General features: G+C 33.3%; 1 protein-coding gene across 8 annotated transcripts in view; it reads left to right on the forward strand.

Moving 5' to 3' along the window:
* LOC107158750 (lysine-specific demethylase 6A) overlaps nucleotides 1-13,192 on the forward strand; it is a 190,552-nt gene that overhangs the window by 89,197 nt on the left and 88,163 nt on the right. The gene's annotated exons all lie outside the window — the stretch shown is intronic.

Genomic DNA, 13,192 nt, shown 5'->3' on the forward strand with positions numbered 1-13,192 from the left:
TTTCTGTTTCATGGAATACTTTAAGGAGTAATGGTGTTAATTCTTTGAAAGTCTTTTAGAACTTGGCTGAGAATCCATCTGGTCCTGGGCTTTTCTTTCTTGGTAGGCTTTTGTGAGGGTGTTTTCTATTTCATTACTTGAAATTGATCTGTTTAAATCATGTTTGACCTTCTCATTCAGATTGGATAGGTCATATGTCTCTAGAAATTTGTTGAAGTCTTTGATATTTTCAATTTTATTGGAATAAAAAGCAATAATAAAATTTGTTTGGAAAATAAGAGATCCACAATAGCTAAAGCAATCCTGAGCAAGAAAAATAAAGCAGGAGGCATCACAATCCTAGACCTTAAACTATACTACAGAGCTAAAGTAACAAAAACAGAAAAGTATTGGTACCAAAGTAGACCAAGAGTACAGAATAGAGTATGCAGAGACAAACGCACATAAATATGGTTATGTCATATAAGCCATAAACATTCACTGGAGAACTGCTAGCCTATTCAACAAATGGTGCTAGCAAAACTGGAAATCCATATATAGCAAAATGAAAGCAAACTGCTGTTTCTGTTTTTCTCACCCTGAACAAAAACCAACCCAAAGTGGATCAAAGACTTAGGCACTGGAACAGAGACCCTGCACCTAATAGAAGAAAATATAGGCCCAAATCTTCACCACAAGGATCTGACTTCCTTAACAAGACTCCTGAAGAGCAAGAAGTAAAATCAAAAATCAATAAATGGGAGGCATTCAAATTCAAAAGCTTCTTCTCAGCAAAGGAAACAATCAAAAATGTGAGGAGAGAGTCTACAGATTGGGAGAAAATTTTTACCAGTTACACCTCCAATAAAGCATTAATCTCTAGGATACATGAAGAACTCAAAAAACCAAATAACCCAATCAATAAATGGGCTAAGGAACTGAACAGACACTTCACAGAAGAAGAAATAGTCAATCAACAAACATGAAAAATTGTTCATCATCTGTAGTAATTAGAGAAATGCAAATCAGAACTACACTAAGATTTCATCACTCTTGTTAGAATGGCAATCATTAAGATACAGGCAGCAATAAATGTTGGCAAGGATGTGGGGAAAGTGTATACTTGTACATTGCTGGTGGAACTGCAAATTCGTGCAACTACTATGGGAAGTGTACGGGGATTCCTCAGAAAACTGAGAATGGAACCACCATTTGACCCAGCTATCCCACTCCTTGGTTTATATCCAAAGGACTTGCAATCATTATAGTACAGTAATGCAGTCACATCAATGTTTGTAGTAGCTGAATTAACAATAGCTAACCTTGGAACCAACCTGGGTGTTCTTCAATGAATGAACGGATAAAGAAAATGTGGTATATTTTCAATAGAATATTACTCACCTTTAAGGAAATTATGAAATTTAATGAAATTATGACATTGCTGGTATATAGATGGAGTTGGAGAGTATCATGCTAAGAGAAAGAAGCCAATCCTGAATAAGTAAAGGCCAAATGTTTTCTTTAATAGGCACATCCTAATTCACAATAAGGTTGGGAGTACAAGAGAACACTGTGGTGTTGTGTTTTTAGAGTATCTTCGTTTGAGTGGGACGACTTGTTTTCTTACTTTTTCATATTGTGTGTCTACCCAGTGGATGTAGGGCAGTAGTTTCTACTCTATGGATTTATGGTGTCCCTGAAGGTTTCCTGTACTGTTTTGTAAGAGACAAATAGTAACAACAACCATAACAAGCAATATATAGCGTTGAACTAAAAAGTTGCTACTACAATGCCTAAAATGTTAATTATCACAATAAACAGAAATGGTAATGATCAACTATTGCCTGTAATAAATACATCAAGTTTGCAAAAAGTTTTATAACTTCAAATGGTGGATGGGAGAAAACAGAACTGATGTAGGGTATGATGAGTATGAGGGAGGAGTAGAGAAGACAGAAGTAAAAGAATAAAGAAAGAGAAGAGAATAATAGAGATTAGCTTTTAATGGAAGAAAAAAAGAATCAAGGGAAATAGAGGAATATATCTGTGTGTGTGTGTGTGTGTGTGTGTGTGTGTGTGTGTTTTTTCCTAACCTAACTTTTCTGACATTTCTTCCACTGTGGTGGGATGTATATAGATAGATATACATATAGCTGTATCCCATAATTCTTTGAAGTTCTTGTTTTTAGTTTCTTATCATTGTCTGTGCTCTGTTTACAAGATTATATATTTGGCTTCTGTGCCTGACGTTCTGTGTTCCAAGTGTCTAGTCTCTTGGTGATGCCTTCTATTGAGTTTTTATTTTTATTTCCTTCATTTCTAGGATTTCTGCTTTTTTGTTGTTGTCTTCAGGGGAAAAAATATATGTATGTACGTATATATGTATAAATATTTATGTATCTATAGATACATATATGTATATATATACATACATATATAGATATATAGATACACATACATATGTATATATAAAATAAAAATTTAAAAATATTTAAATAAAAATAAAAGAATACAAAACTAAACTAAAATTTCAAAAAAAATTGATATATCTTAGTTTACAGAAATGTAAAATAACTGCTTTCAAAAATGGTAGAAATGAGAAAAAATTATAAAAATATATTAATATCCATGTACCATCAAGATCACAATGAAACAGAAAAATAATTTAAAAAAAAGAAAAAAAATCCTGATAAAAGGTTAAAACAATCTTTCTGTTGGCAGTTCAGAATATTCTCACTTTCTCTTCTCAGTATTTTTAGGTGAGTTTGTCTGGAGCATGAATTTCCACTCTTTGGATTGCTGGAGTGAGAGGAGTAATCCCATAGGCAGAGTTCCTAGAGGCTGGGTTTAGGTTTTACTGGGCTCCAAGCCCTTCACTGAATGCCAGTTTTGTCTGGAGATTTTTAAATCAGTGCACCTCCAGTGCCTAGTACTTGCTGGTCCCTCTTGGAACTTTAGAGAATTATGGGATACATCTATGTGCATATATATGTTTATACATTCCACCACAGTGGAAGAAATGTCAGAAAAGTTAGATTACCCGAGGGATCCTTCCTGGGTTCCACTTTTGTGATGTGGGAACCAATTCTAAGTCCCCTCTGTAATCTGCAGACTCCACATTTCCTGGTCTCAGGTTTAGCCTTCTGCCATTGCCTTTCCAAGTTCCTGGCTAGATGCATGTTTCCCAGGAAAATCCTGCAAGCACTAAGATTGGAAGGGGAGAGGTAGAGCCAGGTGGGTTTCCATGACAGTGGTCCTCTGCGTAAATTTCTCTCTATGTTTGATTTTTTTCCTAATCATTAAGCACACTGTGTGATGTATTTACTGGCCCTGTATTTCAGGCCAAACTCAGGTTTGCCAGGAATTTGCTTCCTTAAAAAAGGCACAGCCCTCCCCTGTGCCTTGGCTGCAAAATAGTTCCTTCCTTCTCCCAGGGAAAGATGGTTGGTTCTTTCCCTGCACGTGGATAAAAAGTGCAACGAGGAATATCCTGCAGTGAGTGATATTGTGCAACAAGTCTTTAAGGTTTGTTGGGCAATGTCATTGTTCTCTAAATGCTCTGTAGCCAGACGTACTTCATGCCTCCCCCAAATTCATATTTCTTTAATTCCCTTATCCCTCTACTATGCTTATGGAGGGATCTCTCTGGCTGGCACTTCTGATCCGGCTATGGCAGTGGCTATGCTGCTGGGATTTTTTTTTTTCTTTATTTTATTATATCCAGCCTCCTGTATCCCCAGTCTGCTTTAATGTCCAGTTTTAGGTTCCATTCAAACGTCTCTCCATTTCCCCTTTTTTGTTCACCCATCTTGCAGAGAAGCTACCTGTCTCCTTTCTTGGTTTTATGCCATGGAATAGCCAGGAACGCCACGTCCTTTATTCTGTCATCTTGGATGAAGCTTAGAATTTCTTTTACTGTGTTGAATAAGAGTGACAACAGCGGATACCCTTTTCTTGTTCTTGGCCTTAGAGGAAATGCTTTTCCTTTCTCCCCATTAAGTATGATGTTGATTATGGTTTGTCTATAATCTTTGTTATAATAAGGTATGATCCATGTGTACCTAATCTGTACAGGACTTTTACAATGAAGCCATGTTAAATTTTATCAGATTTTTTTTTCTATATCTACTGAGATGGTAGTTTTTATCTTGAGTGTATTTCCTGTTTAATGTTTATTGATTTGCATATCTTCACCATCCCTTGCATTCCTCGAATAAAACCAGCTTGATCATGATGTCTGAGTTTTTAAAAAAATCTGCTCTTGAATTCAGTTTGCAAGTATTTTGTCGAGCATTTTTTCCATGTATATTCATTGGGAATCTTAGTTTTTAGATTTATTATTTTTCTTTTTACTTTTAGTTGTTCTGTCCTTATCAGGCTTTGGCAGGAGGTTAACTGGATTTGTAGAATGAGTTTGGAAGTGTTTCTTGCATTTTATTTGGTGGAATAATTTGAGGAGCATTGTTGTTCTTGAAAAGACTAGTAAAATTCAGAAGTGAATCCATGTGGTCCTGGGCTTTTTTCTTTTATTGTTGGGGAACTTTATTGCTTCTTAAGTTTCATTCCTTCTATTGTTGATCTGTACAGTTGTTTGTTTTTGAAATATTATTTTGGTTCAGTTTTGGTAGGTTATTCATATGTGTCTAGAAATTTGTCCATTTTGGGGGTAGATTTTCCAATTGATTGAAATACACTTCTCAAAATATTCTTCAATGATTTTATGGAAATCCACTGTGACATCTGTTCTGATTGTCCCTTTTTACCTCTAATTTTATTACTTTAGGTCTTTTCTCTCTTTGTTTTGGTTAGTTTGGCTCAAGATTTGTCAATCTTATGTATGTTTTTAAAGAATCAACTCTTTATAATCCTTTGTATTCACTTTGATCCTATCTTTCAGTGGAGCTTAGTAGTAACTGGGTGCTTGTGTTCATTTATCTTCTGCTATCTTGTTATGGATTTACTGATACTTTACTATTTCATCTTGGCTTCATTTTGATATTTGTTCTCACGAATATTTTGATGTCACAGTGTTGCATTGTATCCTCATGATGCTTTTTGGTTTTGTAAGGTGAGTACTGTTAACTCCCACTTGAATTTGTGATAATTTCTTTTCTTTCTTTTATTTTTTTGTCAGACTCCATAGATTTTTAAGTTTTATAGATCAAATTTAAATTCAAAGGCTCAAATTCAGTTTTCTTGATTTTCTTATTTTCCTTCTACTTATTTTTTTCTCTTTTGTAATATTATTGCTTCTTCTGGCTTTGTGTTTAATGTTTTCCACATTTTTTATTGCTGAATTAGCATGTAAAGTTAGGCTTCATTTGTTTTTCTTTGAGGCTGCTTTTGCTACATTTCTTATTAGATTGTATTTTTGTTTTCATTTATCTGTGTGTATTTTCTAATTTGTGACTTTTGCTTTGGATTATTGCTAATTTTAAGTGTAAATCAGTTAATTTGTACTTATTTATAATTTTCTAACAGTTCTCTTTCTGTTATTAACTTTCCTGTGGATGGCAAAGATAATCTGTATTATTTTACTGTTTTAAAATTTATTAAAAGATGTTGTACTGTCTATATCCTAGGGAATGTTTCATGTGTAGTTGGAGGCATGTGTATCCTATTCTAGTAGCCATTGGTGTGGTTGTTGTTCATATTTTTTAAATTTAGCTTAATTAACAATTAGTATTATTAATAGTTTATTACTGTTATTATTGATTATTAATAGTTAATAATTCATTTTTGAAAATGGGTTTTGATGTCTTCATCTATGATTATAAAACATCTCCTTTAATTTTGTCATGTTGTCATTCATATATCTTGGAATTTTTGTTTTGTATGTATATGTTTATAATATGTAATTTTTCCTTTTTTTCTTTTTTCTGTTAAATAAATATTGCTGGTTTAACTCTATCCATCTATCTGTCTATTTATTTATTATTGTGGTGTTAGGGATTGAACCTTGTGCATTCGAGGCAAGCACTCTATTAACTAACCATGGATCATTTAATGCCTTTTTTGTCTTTTTTTTTTTTTTTGGTAACTTAAAGTTAATTCTGTCTGATACTAATGTTGATACTCAATCTGTCTTTTTGTTCCTATTAATGTGGAATATGTACTTTCTCTCCATTTGAACTATCTTTTGTTGTAGATAACATAAAGTTAGAACTTGAATTTATACATTTTGCTAACTCTGCCTTTGAATGGATAATTTAGTTCACTTACCAGTAATAAGGAAAGGCATCCTACCATCCTTTTGCTTTTTTCTTATGTGGTAGAGGTTTCTTTGGTCCCATATTTCTCTTCAGTTTTTTAAATTTGTGTTTGATATTTTATAGTGGTTTAGTTTCCATTCTGTCTTCCTTTTCTCTTTTGTTGTATAGGAATGGCGTTATCATGGACATGATTTTTTAAAACAATAGTTTGAATTGGTACAAATTTACTTTAAGCGGCATAGATTTTTCTTGTAGATTTATTCTTTCTCATCTAGTTGTTGTTACAAATTATTGTGTTTTGATATTATTTATCTTTTAACATGCTTACGTTTATTGTTTTAGCATATTTTTCTTCAGTTATATAGTGAGGAAAAAAGAGGAATTATAAACTTGAAATTGCTAATACTGGCTTTTTAATGTTCCCATGTAGCTACTTTCGTCAGATTACTTTTTTTGTTTGTTTGTTCACAGAGCTTTGAGTTCCTATGTAGGGTCCTTTCATTCTAATCTAAAGGATTCATTATATCTTTTCTCATAGACCAGGTCAACTTTGTTTATCTTGATATTGCTAACTGTCTCTATTATTATTTTAGTACCAGAGATCACCCTAAATATTTGAAAGGTAGTTTTGCCACATATAGAATTCTTGTCTGACAATGTTTATTTTTTTTTTTACTTGCACTACTTTAAATATTTCATCTCATTGTTTTCTATAGTTTCTGATGAGCAGATGCTGCTTTGAAGATTCTGTCTTTGTTCTTAATTATTTAGATACCTTATGTATCTTGATAGTAATATCTTAAGCTTGCCCTTCTTTGGATGGAGATTTTTAAATAGAGATTGCATCTCATTAGATTTTTAAATTTGCCTTTTTATAAAAATTTCCTTATTACTTCAGTATCATCTTACATAGGGAAGTTCATTTTGATATAGTCATACAAGCATGAAATATAATTTGCTCCATTTCAATCCCCAGTTCTTCCTCTTACCCTTTCCTCTTTCCCTCTGTTGTTTTTCCTACCTCTCCTGGCCTTCCTTCCATTCAATTGTTGTTTTATTCTTATTTACATATCAAGGTGGAATTCACTGGAGTATATTCATATGTGGACATAGCATAATTTTGTCCACCCATACCCTCAACCCTCCTTCCTCTACTTCATTGATATTCCCTCTGTATTCTTGGGTCTGCCTCCCAATACCTTTCCCAACTTCTTTTGCTCTATTCAAGTGCAGTAAGCCAGACTCAGGTTGAAACTTTTGACTTTTTAAACTTTGTTCCTTTTGCCTTGTTCTTTCTTTCTGACATTTATGTTATGCGTATGCTGATATACTTCACAGTGTTCCAGTGTTCTCTTAGTGTCTTTTAATTTTTTTTAAAATATTTTCATTCTTTAAAAAAATATATTGGCTCCACTGCTTGGATGAATTCAGTTGACTCATCTTCAGATTTTTTGATAAGTCTGCCTGCAGAAATCTTATAATGAATCTTACTATAAATACTGAATATTCATTTGTTGTTACACTTTTAAGATGTATATTTTTTTAGCTTACTTTTTATATGTTTTTACTTATTTATTGATATTGTTTGTTCAAGATTATTTTCAATTTCCTTTTGTTCTTTTCCATAGTTTTTGTTATTTAAATGTATTTAAGGCAGTTGCTAGAAAAGTGTTTCTCTAGAAAGTATAACATGTGTGCTGCCGCTGAGATAGTTCCTCTTTATTATATTACTCAATAAATTTCAATAAGCTTTACTTTTTTGAGGGAGTTTTATGTCGTGTCAAAGGTACAAAGATTTTCAACACATCCCTAATTTCCTTGCACATATGTTGGTAGCAACCCTTTACCAACATCTGCTGCCATAGTGGCATATTTATTTCAGTTGATGAAACTGCATTAATATATCATCATGGTCATCACACCACCGTTTAAATCAGGGTTCACCCATGATGTTGTACTTTCTCAAAATCTGAACAAACATGAGGGTATCTTTACATTGTCATACCAAATAGATTCACTACCCTAAACATATATGTTTTTTGCCCATCCTCTCTTCAACCACTAGTTTGGCAACCATTGTTTTTACTATAGATTTGTCTTTTCCAGAATATTGTAGAACTAGAATCAGGATATGTAGCCATTTCATTTTGGCTTCTTTCATGTAATCATATGCAGATAAATTTCTCTCATGTCTTTTTGTGGCTTATGGTTGATTTCTCTTTTGAGCTGAACAATGTTTCATTTTCTGAATGAATTGGTATATTTTTTTATACTAATTATAATAGTATATTTCTTCATTCACCTTCTGAAGGACATTTTGTATGTTTTCAGGTTCTGGCAGTTCTGAATAAAGAAGCCATGGACATTTACAGGTGTTTATTTGGATGTATGTTTTCAGTCCCTATTAAGGTGCCTGATTGCTAGACCATATGTTAAAGGTTTATTTCATTTTGTTAAGAAAATATTAAAATGTTTTCTATAGTGTCTGGGTCATTTTGCATTTCCACAAGCAATAAATAAGAATTCCTCTTGCTTCTGACCTTGACATCATTTGATGTTCCAGATTTGGTGTAGCAGTATTTCTTTTTAAATTGTGGTTTCTGAAAGACGTTTACTTGATAGATCTATTTATTTGTTCACTTGTGTATCTTCTATTCCATGTTCAGGTGTTATGGTACCATTTGTTTTCTATGTTGTATTGCTTTTTTTCCCTTTGTCAAAATTGGTTGACTTTTCATATGGATTTGTTTGAAAGAACAGTTGACTATTTATCTGGATCTGTTTATAAATACAATCTATTCCCTTGAACTACTTTTCAGTCCTTACATCAATTCTATACTGGCTTTTTTACTAGAACTTTTTGGTATATCTTAAAGTTGCATAGTGTCAGTTCTCCCAACTTTGTACTTCTGTTTCATCATTGTGGTGTCCATTCTGGGTCTTTCGCCTTTCTGTGTAACAAAATAAGCTGTTTAGATTTTAAATGAGATTTTATTAATGTATAGATCTATAGGTTTAGTTGGAAAGAACTGTCATTCTAACAGTGTCTGGTATTTCTGTCTGCAGACATGAACTAACCATTTTTTAAGTTTTTGTCTGCTTTGTTTTTTGGTTTTATATATTTTGGACAGTACTTTATGTCTAGCTGTCAAGAAAAATATTATAAGACATGCTAAGAGGTAAAGGACTCAGTTTGAAGAGATCATAAGCATGGCAGAGATACTGAATAAGCAGATTGGGGAAGGTAGAATGCGGAAGGCAGAAGACTCTATTTGTGTGAGGAGTTGGAGAAGGTCTTGGAGTTGGATATGTCTTTTTCCTTGGGTCAGTTAAGCCTTTATCAGGTTAGCCTTGGTAAACAGTTTCTTCTAAAGAAAAAGAATAGAGTGCTTCCAAGATTGAGGACTTGTGCGTAAAAAAGAGTATGAGTTCCTATGGTGTTTTTACCAAATTTGTTTATGCTGAACTCCTTGTAATTTTGGAACTCATATGGAAAGCATTTTCCGAGTTACTTTATAATATATAGAATAGCAGTTCCTCCATTTGGTAAAGCGGTAGTTTGCCATAAGCTACTTCATTTTGAGTTTAAGGACTGAGATGAAGTAACTCCACACTTCATACAAGTAAACAATCATTTGCCTGGAAAGCAATAAGGTACAAACTGATAAGTAAATCAGTCATGCTAATATGAATGATCACTTGTCAGCTAATCAGAGGCACATGGATGCATGTGCCTGTATTAACTCATATTGGAAAAACAAGCCCCAGTTATCAAACACACCAGACCACTAAATGATGCAACCCCCTCACTTGAAACTAACAAGACTGGACACAGCAGCACCTGACTCCATTGCCCAGGAAAGTTGCCACAGCAATGAACCTTTGAATCTCTTTCCTCAGGTTTTAGTAAAATGTGGTTTCCCTGATGGTAAGGATCGCACATGGCCACTGCCACTGGACTTCTCAAGCTCACAATTTAAGTGACACTGTGAAGCTGCTGCCATCCAGACCTTGGCCTAAAACAAGTTCTTGCTCTTGGTTCCTTATATTATTTGGCTACTCACTTTGACTCTTTGCATTCATATCTGCTCTCTGCCTCAGCTCTCCCTTCAGCCACCTTAATCCTTTTTTAGCTTGTGTGTGTGTGTGTGTGTGTGTGTAAAGTGTGATTGTGACTTGAGGTTTTTAAATATGAGAAATGAAAATTGGAATAAGAGAACCAGTGATTGCCCAACTTCACCTACAAGGTGAGCTACAACTCTTCAGGGAACGGACACTGATAAAAGTGGTGTAGCTTGTGAATTTACTGTTGTTCAACAAACTCTGAAATTTTGGAAAAACACTAATGCGTTTGGTTTATGGTAATGTCAGCACACTTAAAACAATCACAGTTCAAGTTTCCCTGTGTTGGCAAAAATTTCTGCACCCTAATTCTTTTCTTGGTATTTGCTTTGGCTAGTCCTGTTCTCTACATTTGTCCTTCATTCTCTCCCTTTTGGGAGACTTTGGTTTGTCCCCAACCCCATCTCTTTTGTGAGTCTAAAGACAGCTATTTGTCTTTGAGTTTGTTTGGCTTGTGAGGGTGGAAATTTTTTTTTTTTTTTTTTTTTTTACTTGTGAGGGTGGAATGTTAACTGTTGGCTTCTTACTTGCAATATAAAAACACAGAAATCTATATTTTTGAATGGGAAATACTGTGTTCTTTACATGCTTCATAATGTTTTGATGTTTTGAATATTTTAATATGACATTTCCAGAAGTCAAATTCTTCCTCCTCAGAATTTGATTGTTTGCTTACTGCATTCTTTTTATTTACTGTAGCCTGTTTGTGTAGTGATGATGTTATGTTAATTTTTTTGTAACGTCTGTATTCTTTTTCATTTGTGTTCTCTCATCAAACCCTTGTTCTTTTAGCTTCTGTACAATTATATGACACATAATGAAGATTTCTTTGCATCCCAGAAGTAAAAAGTAAGAAAGTAAACAAAAGGAAAGGGAAGTGGGGAGAGAGAATTTTTTAAAAAACAAAAGAAACCACCAAACAATTTCTCTGTTTTGCAGATTATCCCTTTGATGGGGCACAGAGCCATTTTCTAGGTAGCTTACAAATCTTAGCCTTCAATTCCTCTTTGCCATTTGAAATGTAAAGGTTTTAGATCTTTAAAAGCATAAGTCTTTTTCAGGGTGTTGGGTGTGGTTTTCCAAATTCTCCAGTGAACACCACAACTTTTAAATATCATAAATCCCAAGAAGGCTGTCTTTCCAGTTTTTTCTTTCTTGCTTTTCTAACGCTTTGATTGCTATAAACTTTTGGTTATCCAAAGACAGTTTTTGCTTTATTTTTATAAGTTTTTATGGCTGGATGGGCCCATGGAGTTGACTATATTATTGTGGTGTTTTCTGATTATAACCTGGAAATACATTTTTTATTATTTATGATTTTTTCATTTTCAGTTGGTTGTTAAATTTGAAATGAGTTGTTTATAAATGGCATGTGATGGGGTCATATGTTTTCATTCTCTTTTCTCTCTCTTTCTTTTGGTACTAGAGATTGAACCTTGGGGTGCTTAACCACTGAGCCATATCCCAGTCCTTTTTAATATTGTATTTAGAGACAGAGTCCCATTGAGTTTCTTAAGGCCTTGTTAAGTTGCAGAGGCTGGTTTTGAGCTCTTAATCCTTCTGCTTCAGCCTCCAGAGCCACTGGGATTACAGGTGTGCTCCACTATGTCTGGCTTTATTCTCTTTTCATTTTACATTTGAGGTATTTATTGAATGGACATTGGGTTTGTGTTGAGTTTTTGAAATTTTTTTAACTTTTTAAAAACTGTCATCACTTTGTGTTCTTGCCTGCATTTTGGATACTTTAGCATTAAAAAGTTGTATATTAACATATTAATATAAATTCAGATATTCACATCTTTTCGATTTCCTTTGTTATTCTTCAATGGCCTTGGGACCCTTATCTGAAAATCTTTCAAAAGTTTTATTACTAATTAAATTTTTATGTACACATAAATTTTACTTCGCAATTCAAGACTTTCTCTTTCACCTTGACTGCCAATTTTAGGGTATGTGAGTGTGTATGTAGTTGGGATGTGTTTATTACCATGTAAGTGGAAGTCATTATGAATGTTAAAGATATGTCTTTGTTTAGATTATGGCATAGTTGGGTGCTTTGTGAGACAGACATAAAAACAATATTATGTACCTCTCTACTTCTTTACTTGTCAGGTGTGTTTTGGTCTTTTTTACTCTATGTCTAGCACAGTTTTTACATCATTGATATAATCAGATTGCTCAGCTAATTTAAAACAATCATGAGTAATTCTTGAAATGACACTTTCTACTATTGTAATTTAAAAAATGTCTAAGCTGCTAAGAGAAATAGAGCTGTTGTAAGCCATTATTTTGTTAAATTTTTTTTTAAGATAAAATTTACTTGATTTTCTTTTGTTAGTATTTTCTTTTGTTTTGGAGGAGTTTTCTTCGGCCTTCTGATGAGAAAAAGAAAGGATTTTAGTTTTATTAATAAGTTTTTGAGGAAGATGGGTGACAAATGGCATCACTTATAAATTTATCAGTGGGAAATATAATGTAATATATAATATATATAATATAATATATATAATAATATAAAGTAACCCATTTATGAATATTTTGGAAAAAATATTCCCCAGAACTGAGCACTTGAAAATTCAAATTCTACTACTTTTTGTTCTCATCCAAAGGGTAGTGACATTTGCTTTATTGCTCAATGTATTAATTAACCCTGCCTTTGAAAGTGTTTCTAGAGTAATTAATGCATTTTCACATTGTGTAATCTAGAGATAAGAAAGTATGTGAAAGGATATACAGAGACTATAAGCAAATATTTTACCATTTTATGTAAAAGACATTTGAGCATCTCCCAGTTTTGGTATCTCTGGAAGTCCTGGATCCAGTTCCTTATGGATACCAAGGATCAACTGTATATTGCTGCAGTTTTCATTCTGCTTAAT

Source organism: Marmota marmota, unplaced genomic scaffold, assembly GCF_001458135.2.
Source record: "Marmota marmota marmota unplaced genomic scaffold, marMar, whole genome shotgun sequence".
Taxonomy (NCBI): Eukaryota; Metazoa; Chordata; class Mammalia; order Rodentia; family Sciuridae; genus Marmota; species Marmota marmota.